We start from the raw sequence: 10,658 nt of genomic DNA, 5'->3' as shown, positions 1-10,658 counted from the left end.
TGATGCTTTCTAAGGCCCACTTGACTTCACATTCCAGGATGTCTGGCTCTAGGTGAGTGATCACACCATCATGATTATCTTGGTCGTGAAGATCTTTTTTGTACAGTTCTTCTGTGTATTCTTGCCACCTCTTCTTAGTATCTTCTGCTTCTGTTAGGTCCATACCATTTCTGTCCTTTATCGAGTCCATCTTTGCATGAAATGTTCCCTTGGTATCTCTAATTTGAGATCTCTAGTCTTTCCCATTCTGTTGTTTTCCTCTATTTCTTTCCATTGATCGCTGAGGAAGGCTTTCTTATCTCTCCTTGGTATTCTTTGGAAATCTGCATTCAAATGGGAATATCTTTCCTATTCTCCATTGCTTTTCATTTCTCTTATTTTCACAGCTATTTGTAAGTCCTCCTCAGACAGCCATTTTGCTTTTTTGCATTTCTTTTCCATGGGGATGGTCTTGATCCCTGTCTCCTGTACAATGTCATGAACCTCCGTCCATAGTTCATCAAGCACTCTGTCTATCAGATCTAGCCCCTTAAATCTATTTCTCACTTCCACTGTATAATCATAAGGGATTTGATTTAGGTCATACCTGAATGGTCTAGTGGTTTTCCCTACTTTCTTCAATTTCAGTCTGAATTTGGCAATAAGGAGTTCATGGTCTGAGCCACAGTCAGCTCCTGGTCTTGTTTTTGCTGACTGTATAGAGCTTCTCCATCTTTGGCTGCAAAGAATATAATCAATCTGATTTCGGTGTTGGCCATCTGGTGATGTCCATGTATAGAATCTTCTCTTGTGTTGTTGGGAGAAGGTGTTTGCTATGACCAGTGTGTTCTCTTGGCAAAACTCTATTAGTCTTTGCCCTGCTTTATTCTGTATTCCAAGGTCAAATTTGCCCGTTACTCCAGGTGTTGCTTAACTTCTTACTTTTGCATTCCAGTCCCCTATAATGAAAAGGACATCTTTTTTGGGTGTTAGTTCTAAAAGGTCTTTGTAGGTCTTCATAGAACCATTCAACTTCAGCTTCTTCAGCGTTACTGGTTGGGACATAGGCTTGGATCACCATGATACTGAATGGTTTGCCTTGGAAACGAACAGAGATCATTCTGTCATTTTTGAGGTTGCATCCAAGTAGTGCATTTCGGACTCTTGTTGACTACAATGGCTACTCCATTTCTTCTGAGGGATTCCTGCCTGCAGTAGTAGATATAATGGTCATCTGAGCTAAATTCACCCATTCCAGTCCATTTCAGTTCGCTGATTCCTAGAATGTCGACATTCACTCTTGCCATCTCCTGTTTGACCACTTCCAATTTGCCTTGATTCATGGACCTGACATTCCAGGTTCCTATGCAATATTGCTCTTTACAGCATAGGACCTTGCTTCTATCACCAGTCACATCCACAACTGGGTATTGTTTTTGCTTTCGTTCCATCTCGTCATTCTTTCTGGAGTTATTTCTCCACTGATCTCCAGTAGCATATTGGGCACCTACTGACCTGGGGAGTCCCTCTTTCAGTGTCCTATCATTTTGCCTTTTCATACTGTTCATGGGGTTCTCAAGGCAAGAATACTGAAGTGGTTTGCCATTCCCTTCTCCAGTGGACCACATTCTGTCAGACCTCTCCACCATGACCTGTGTGTCTTGGGTGGCCCCACACGGCATGGCTGAGTTTCATTGAGTTAGACAAGGCTGTGGTCTGTGTGATCAGATTGGCTAGTTTTCTGTGATTCTGGTTTCAGTGTGTCTGCCCTCTGATGCCCTCTCATACCTACCATCTCACTTGGGTTTCTCTTACCTTGGACATGGGATATCTCTTCATGGCTGCTCCAGCAAAGCACAGCTGCTGCTCCCTCCCTTGGATGAGGGGTATCTTCTCAGGGCCACCCCTCCTGACCTTGAACGTGGAGTAGCTCCTCTCGGCCCTCCTGCCTTCGCGCAGCCGCCACTCCTTGGACATGGGGTTGTTCCTCTCGGCCTCTGGCTGACCCTCCCTTGCATAAGAGAGCCTCCCTCTTGTTTCACTGCCTTCAAACTGGGACATCAGCTTCTCCAGGGTCATCAAGCCTGGTGGCCTTCCGACTAGAACTACACCAGAAGCTTGCCTGGTTCTCAGGCCTTGAGACTCAGACTGGAAGTAAACCATTGGTTGCCCTAGGTCTGCAGGCCGCCAGCCCCCTTTTACGAGTCAGCTGTCATAACTGCCTGAGCTGGCTCTTTGCGATTGGTAAATGAATAATGAGTGAATGGATATCCTGTCGGTTCCGTTTGTGTGCAGAACTCTGATGAATGCAACAGGTATGCTTGCTGTGTTATTTTCCATACCTTTAGCATGTCTAAAATATTTCATATAAAATTGTAAATAAATAAATGGCCAGTGGTGTTAAGACGTCAGATGCAATAGCAGTCAAGCAGAATGAGAGCTGGGCAGCATACACAAGACTCAGCTCCCAGGAGGCCACGATCGCTTCGCAGGGGCGGCTCAGTGGCACGTGCAGAGCACACCCGCTGGTGATGGCAGTGGCTGGGGGAGTGTGCACCCTGAGGAGGCTAGCTGTGCAGCGGAGGGAGGTCTGATCTGTGCGAGGGTGGGGGCGGGGTAGAAGGGAGTCAGGGAGGCGTGGCCTCACTTCTCCCGGTGAGGGTGGGGCGGGGTAGAAGAAGGGAGTCAGGGAGGCGTGGCCTCACTTCTCCCGGTGAGGGTGGGGGCGGGGTAGAAGAAGGGAGTCAGGGAGGCGTGGCCTCACTTCTCCCGGTGAGGGTGGGGGCGGGGTAGAAGGGAGTCAGGGAGGCGTGGCCTCACTTCTCCCGGTGAGGGTGGGGCGGGGTAGAAGAAGGGAGTCAGGGAGGCGTGGCCTCACTTCTCCCGGTGAGGGTGGGGCGGGGTAGAAGAAGGGAGTCAGGGAGGCGTGGCCTCACTTCTCCCGGTGAGGGTGGGGGCGGGGTAGAAGAAGGGAGTCAGGGAGGCGTGGCCTCACTTCTCCCGGTGAGGGTGGGGGCGGGGTAGAAGGGAGTCAGGGAGGCGTGGCCTCACTTCTCCCGGTGAGGGTGGGGCGGGGTAGAAGAAGGGAGTCAGGGAGGCGTGGCCTCACTTATCCCGGTGAGGGTGGGGCGGGGTAGAAGAAGGGAGTCAGGGAGGCGTGGCCTCACTTCTCCCGGAGAGGGTGGGGCGGGGTAGAAGAAGGGAGTCAGGGAGGCGTGGCCTCACTTCTCCCGGTGAGGGTGGGGCGGGGTAGAAGAAGGGAGTCAGGGAGGCGTGGCCTCACTTCTCCCGGTGAGGGTGGGGCGGGGTAGAAGAAGGGAGTCAGGGAGGCGTGGCCTCACTTCTCCCGGTGAGGGTGGGGCGGGGTAGAAGAAGGGAGTCAGGGAGGCGTGGCCTCACTTCTCCCGGTGAGGGTGGGGCGGGGTAGAAGAAGGGAGTCAGGGAGGCGTGGCCTCACTTCTCCCGGTGGCTTCCACCAGAACTGTTGGACCCATTGGAGTCTGGTGCTTCTTTGATCCCTGGGAACATTCCAGTAAAGATCCTGGAAATTGCATCCCTAGGGTACACAAAATGATTTTTAAACATCTAACCACAGGCAGATTCTCCAGATGTCAGCTTTCTTGGTAGTGGTTTTCCAAAGCGTAACATGAAACCCTCTCATGGAAGAGGAGAGCACAGCCTTAATCACCCCATGTCAGCCCAGGTCCAAGGGACGCAGCAGACCTGCAGAGACTCTTTCTCAAAGTTCAATTTTTCCTTTTCTTTCCGGTTAAGTAGCTGAACTTGGCTGGTGGAGTGTTGCTGATGGTTTCTTGGGCAGCTGGGAGCTGACCAGGCCATGGAGGCTGGAGGACACGCCAGCAGCCCTCCTCCCAGAAGCTCAGTCTGGGTTTTATTCTGATTCCTCCTTGGCCTCATTCGAGGAACCCAGCGGGTCCTGAGCCGGGCTGTCTCTTCCCACCCCTCCTAAACGCCTGGCCGGGCCCACACTCGGGTCCGGCGGCCGGCAGGGGTCAGCAGTGTCCCACAGCCGGCTGGGGCCACCGCCTCCCTGGCTGTGGGTCCCAGCGGGTTGGGGTTGACGGGGAGCTTCCTGTGGGGACCTCGCCAGCTCGAGGCTCCCCTCCCTGGTGGGTGGGGTGGGTGTGTGATCCAGACTGCGGCCCCGCTGATTCACCGCCCAGTTCTCTTCTAGGACGTTTTCACGTGGATTGACACATGCAATACCGTGCATGTGTGTGTGTGTGTGAGAAAGAGAGAGAGAGAAAGAGAGAGAGAGAGGAGGAGAGAGAGAACGTCCTGTTGAGGTTTTCCCAGGGACCTCGAGTTCCTGGCTGGGTGGGTGCCCAGCTCTCCAAGGAGTCTCAGGAAGCCACCGAGCTCCACCCCGCCCCCTCAGCTGGAAAGGGGGCCCTCCGCCTGGCACCCCCCGCAGAGGTCTCTGCAGACGAGCCACGCAGCCAGCTCATCCCTTGTTTGCAGACTCACCCCCCAACCCACCCCACGGCCCGCTCTCTCCCGGCTCCGGTGGCCTCTGCTCCACCCCACACTGCTGCTCCAGCCTGCCCCTGCCTCCGGGATGACCCCTGGCCTCCCCACACCGGGGTGGGAGTGCGCAGAGAACCAGAAGCCCCCATGGGACAGCTGCAGGGCTGGACGCAGGCTCAGTCTGTGCCAGATGCAGGCCCAGTCCCCTCCAGGCAGCCTCTACATGCCGGACAGGCAGACGCCATGCCTTCTCGCCTGCAGAGGAAGACGCTGGCCTGCCCTCCCAGGAGAAGAGCAGCTGACCCGGGTGGCAGGTGCGGGCCAGCGGGCATTCCGGCTGCCGCAGGCCACGTCTGTAACCAGGGAGGGGCAGCCGCAGCCGCCAGCAAGCACACGCGCCACCCCAAGCCGGGGGGACGCCCCAAATGTGGGGGACCAGGGTCAGCACTCACAGAGACCCTCCTCCAGGCACCCCAGGGAGGGACCCCCCTGCAGCCCCGGGGCCAGAGCCCTGTCCTCCCATCTCTGCCCAGCCCTCTGGCTGCAGTGACTGCTGCCTCCTCCCTGGCAGGGGAGGGCGGCTTGGCCCAGCCTCTGCGGGCTGGATGCAGCTCCTGCAGGGAAGTCCTGGAAAGAAGGCTCTCCATACATGCACATGACCTCTCATCATATCCGTGCTTCAAACTGCAGGCAGTTAAAGTGCAGGGGGATATTCGGGGCTCCTGGTGTGAGCCAGGTGCTGGGTCCAATGTCTCACCAACATCATCTCATCAAATCTGCCCAACAACCCTGCCACGTGTGTATTGTCAAGAGCCCCTGTCTCCCAGGGGACAGACGCCGGTCGTGGTCACATCGTACAATCAGGATGCGGTGACCTGACTGCAGCCGTTGACTCCATGGGGCTTCCCTGGCAGCTCAGACAATGAAGAATCTGCCTGCAGAGCAGGAGACCTGGGTTCGATCCCTGAATCGGGAAGATTCTCTGAAGAAGGGCATGGCAACCCACTCCAGAATTCTTGCCTGGAGAACCCCAAGGACAGAGGAGCCAGGTGGACTGCAGTCCATGTGGCTGCAAAGAGTCAGACATGATTGAATGACCAACACACACACACACACACACACACACACACACAAACTACACAGCTTGTACTCTCTCCCTAGAGGACGGGCCTGAACCCTCCCATTTCCGGGTACATCCCACCCTGGGGCCCATCCCCTCCTCCTGGGGAGCGAATTCCCTCCTGCCCCCACCCTCCATCTCTGCTCACCGTAGCCAGAGTTACCTCTCAAAGTCATCACCAGGTTCATTTGGCAACTCACGCCCCAACACACCCTATCGCTGCCAGAGGGGTCCCCGTGGCCTCCAAATCCTCAGGGGCCACGGCCAGCCCACCCTGTGGGTGACAGCTCCCAAGCCAGCTCCCGCCTCCTCCCATCCAGCCCCCTCCCGCAGCCCTGATGCATCTGAATCTTTCTATCCTCTGCCTTCCGCACACCTCAGTGCTCCTTCTCTTCCCTCTTAAGACACTTGTGTTCTGACCTCATCGTATGACTTGTGGGACCTCAGTTCCCTGACCAGGGACTGAACCCAGGCCCCTGGCAGTGAGACCACGGAGTTCTAACCACTGGTCTGCCAGGGAATGCCAAGACACGTCTTAATGTGTTAAGAATAATTACTGATATATTAAGGGCATCTTACCACCTTACTCGTCATCACGTAAGTAATACCTGGATACGCTCTCCTTGTAAAAACAACCCCAGCAACACAAACATACGGGAAGAATTAATAAGCCCCTGGGTGACTCTCTTCCAGCAGGAACCACTGCTACAGTTTGGAGACTTTCCAGAGCTCTCTGAAAACATTTCATACAGGTATTAGTACAGTGCTCATAGAAATACATGGTTTTGTGGGGCATCTTTTGCCATAACTTGGATCACAGTGTGCAAATTGTTTTGCAAATTTTATTTCTGTTAATGCAGAGCAATAAGACCCTGCAATGGTGTCGTGTAGGCTACTAGCTCCTGTGCAAGTTCCGGGTGGAGAAACGCTGTATCTTACTGAGGTCTTGAGAGTCTAGCTTGGGCTCTGCTGTCTGTCACATGGGCAAAACTGACTACACAATTTTCAGGGGTTTGTGTGAAAAAAATGTGGGATCCCGTGTTTAAAACTTGTTAGGAATTTGAAGATGGCAACAGCAAAGCATTAAAGTGCACACGGATCCTCCTCGGTGTGGGGTCTGTGTGACCACACAGGTCTTCTGCCCACGAAGCTGGCCAGCCCGTGGATGCTCTGAGTCCACGCGTCCTCTGTCCTGACCACGGACATTCCTGCCGCGACTGCCACCTTGGGCCCTGTCCCTGGAGTCCGTGTCCAGCTTTCCGAAACTGCGCTCTCTGCTCCAAGGCCAGAGTCCTGGGCCTTCTGCCTCCAGCAGCAGCAAACTCCCGTGGTCCGTGCCTGCCGGTAAGCATTTCCGAGGGGGTCCCCACAAAGAGCGGGGGTGCTGGCAACATCGCCCCGAGCCTCAGGTGAGGGTCCTGTGGGAAGTGAGGTGCACGAACCGCCACCCGAGAGCCCCGAGTTCGAGTCCAGCCCTCCGGCTCAGCTGCTCCGGGTCCCGAGTGGTGCACAGCTGGACTTCCTGGGACCCCAGTTTCCACCTCTGCTGAAGCAGAGAATGAGGTCTGACATTCTCCCAGGCCACGCCAGATCTGCACAAAGGTGACGCTAAGGGGCTGGCATGGTAAAAACTGACTCAGCTACCCATTTCACGCTCGAAACAGGCCTGAGGCAGGCACCGCTCTTTCCATGTCACAGACAAGGGAGTTGAGGCTCATTAAAGCAACGGAAAGAGGAAGTGTCCAGGGGCGGACGCGTTCTAGAGCCCACTGTGGTCACGGCTGCACACCTCTGCAGACACAGCACAAGCCATGGACCCGCAAGCTGACGGGGTGAACTTTCAGTATGTCAGCTACACCCCACAAAGCCGCAGGAGCAGAGAGAAAGAAGGAAGCGTTTGCAGCCGGGGCGGGGGGGGGGGGCGGGGGGGGGTCGCAGAGCGCGGCCGCCCCGCCCCCTCGCTCTGCGCCCACGAGCCGGGAGCGTGGGCTGAGCCCCGGGCTGCCCGCCTGCGAGTCCACCTCCAGCGCCAGCTGGCTGGAGGACTCGGGCAAGACCGCGGCCTCAGTTTCTTCACGTGTAAAACAGAGACGAAGATGAGAGCCCTGTTACGGTCTCAGGGCAGCGGCTGCCCCCAGCAGAGCTCTGAGGCCTGGACTGTGATGACCGTCTCAGATCGGCTCCAGCCAGAGCCGGGCGCCCGAGAGGGGACCGCCTCCGTGCCCAGCCCATTCATGCCCGCAGGCCCTCTCCTCCCGGCATCTGGAGAAGCCATCTGGGCAGACGGGGGACATAGCTCACTTCCTGGGATGGAGAGCAGCATCTTCCCGCAGGCACTCTCAGGACCCCAGGAGCTCAGACCATCGACACTGGGCCTGAGGCTGGGTGGCCACTGAGGGCACACCAGCCACACCCACGTGCCCCCACCCACGGGCGTGACGCCTCCCCCCTACCTCACAGGTCAGGCCGGAGAGGACAGGGCTTGTTAGCAGACGGTCAGTCTGAGCACGGAGCACACAGGCGGGTTGGGGGGTGGGGACGGCGTCAGACGTGTTTTCTGTCTGACACCCACGTGTCTCCTGTATGTACTTGGCCCGTGGGACCCACCGTCTCCCTTCCGCTCTCTCACTGAACACCCACCCAGGCCCTGCTGGGGGCGGGGTCCCCCGGTGTCACCTGCTCACCGATGAGCACACAGAGGTTCTGGCAAGGGCTGGCTGAATGTGGACTCAGTCCTCTGATGCCCGGTATTTTTCCACTGTCCTTCTGAGGAGGAAGCCAGAGAGTCACTGTGACGCCGTTGATCCCGTGCTCAAGGAATAAAGGCACGCACTGTGCTTCCCTGCCCTGCAGACCGCCCTGCACGCCTAACAAGGTACAGCAGGCCTCGCGGACCACGCTGGGTGTGGGCGCTCTGGCCCTGCAAACCCCTGGGGTCCCAGATGTAACACCAGTGAGCATCAGTCCTCAGGGCTCAGGGGGCAGGAGGCAGGCGGGGCCGCAGGAAATCAGGCCGGACCTGCAAGTGCCTCTCAAGCCACTCTGAGGCTGTGGGGGTGACAACAGGCTGCTGGGCTGACTTTTTAAAACCCATTTGTCACATTGACGTTAATCCTCTTGTTAACAATCTCCTGCCCTGATTCAGATCAGCCCTAAGCTGGATGGAGGAAGGGGCCAGGGCAGCTGTGGGGCTTAAGGAGTCTCGGGGAGGTCAGTAGCGTTTGGAGGACTCCTGGGGTGGGGGAGGGGTGGTGCTGAGCCTGAATCCCACTGTCTCTCTCGTGGCAAGCCACTCCACCAGGCACCACTCCACTCCCCTCAGCCTCCTCTCCCGGCAGCCAGGCCCTTGCTTTTCTTCTTATTGATTTTCATATTTAAGGAAAATCCATTTGCTTGATTCAGAGCAACTGAGTCATCATGGGGTTTGGAGGAGAAGTGCTCACAAGGCAGGCGCTTGGCAAAGGCCTCTCCTGGGCAGGGCGGGATCTCGCTGCCCACCCAGATGAGGCTGCATCCATGGTCCCGTGGCTCCCCACACGCGGCCCTGTCCCGCCATCTCGCTGCCCACCCAGACGAGGCTGCATCCATGGTCCCGTGGCTCCCCACACGCGGCCCTGTCCCGCCATCTCGCTGCCCACCCAGACGAGGCTGCATCCATGGCCCTGTGGCTCCTCACACGCGGCCCTGTCCCACCAACTGGGCTCACATAGCTTCCGCCCCGCAGCAACTCAGGCTTGGTCCGCTCCTCCCTGCTCCCGTCTGTCCACGTGCTTCACCGTCGAAGGTCCACACCAGGACATGGAGAGCAGGGCTGGGGACTGGTATGATCAGCCACTCACAAATGGGAGGGAAATATTGACCCCACAAGGGAAGAGACTTCATCCTCAGGAAACCAGGGCTTTTGCCTTCTCCCCCATTCAGCACCCTGGGAACAGCATCTTCCTGACAGACCAGTGTGGGCGGGGCCGAGTGCGTCCTCAGGGTGAACTAGAGGGCCGCTCAGGGTCTGCTGTGTGGTCCTTGGTCCCCAGGCCTCAGAGGCAAGGAGCTCAGCCAGCCTATCCTGTGAGCCTTTGAGACAGGACAGTGCTTCTTCTAAAAGAACCAGGCTCCCCTTTGCAGGCCGGGGGACCTGTGAAAAGCAAGAGATGCCAGTTAGCCCATCACTGAATGCCCAACTGGATGCAGGCTTGCAGGACTGAGAGGTCAAAGAAACACCAAGGCTTCCCAAGCAGTGCCAGGTACTATTCTGCATGTGCCGCCTAGATTATCATGCTTAATCCTCCCAACAACTGGACGAGATGGCAACTGTTATTACCCCATCTGACAGATGAAGAAACCAAAATGGTCAGAAAGAATCCGTTCAGGTTCCCATGGCTGGTGAGGAGCAGACGGACTTGAGCCGGGCACTCTGCCTTTACATCCACTCAGCCATTACATCCTCAGGGCAAGGACTCGCCTGTGTGTCCCTCTGGGACAGTCTCTCTGTCCCTCTCCCCACCAGAACAGACAACTCATTCTTTCATAGGCAAAAAAGACATCACAATCGTTTTCTCTGATCAGTTTAGAGCTTCCTCGATGTCACAGGCAGCCCACCGCCTCCTGCGCCTTTATCACCCTCTGTGTGCTCAGCCACTGTGACCCGAGTGACTGGCTGGCCGTGGCTGGGCAGAACTCTGCTGACCCTCTGCCCTCAGCGGATGTTGCAGGCGGACGTTCGGGGACCTCCCAGGGACCTGGCCCCTGACAATGTCAATCTGCCTGTTCTTTGGAGCTGGCCGCCTCTGGTCCCAGGCTGCTGGCTCCTTGATCCCACAGCTGCCTTTCTCAGGGGCCAGAGGCTCCAGAAGCTGAGGCCACCTGACCTCCGCGAGCCTCCCGGGAGGCACGCGGCCTGGCCCCTACTCCAGCCGGTCTGAGGGTCCACTCGTTTCCTTTCCCCTTCCTGCCCTCCTCCCCGTCCCAGGCCCTAGAAGGAGGCGGGACAGGCCAGGGTCAGGAGGTGGGATGGAGTCCAGGCGGGAGTTTCACTGAGCACAGCTACTTGCCAGGCCCTGCTTGAGTCTCCCCG

Source organism: Bos taurus, chromosome 16 (genome assembly GCF_002263795.3).
Source record: "Bos taurus isolate L1 Dominette 01449 registration number 42190680 breed Hereford chromosome 16, ARS-UCD2.0, whole genome shotgun sequence".
Taxonomy (NCBI): Eukaryota; Metazoa; Chordata; class Mammalia; order Artiodactyla; family Bovidae; genus Bos; species Bos taurus.
The sequence above is the reverse complement of the archived record's forward strand: the minus strand, read 5'-3'. Positions refer to the sequence as shown.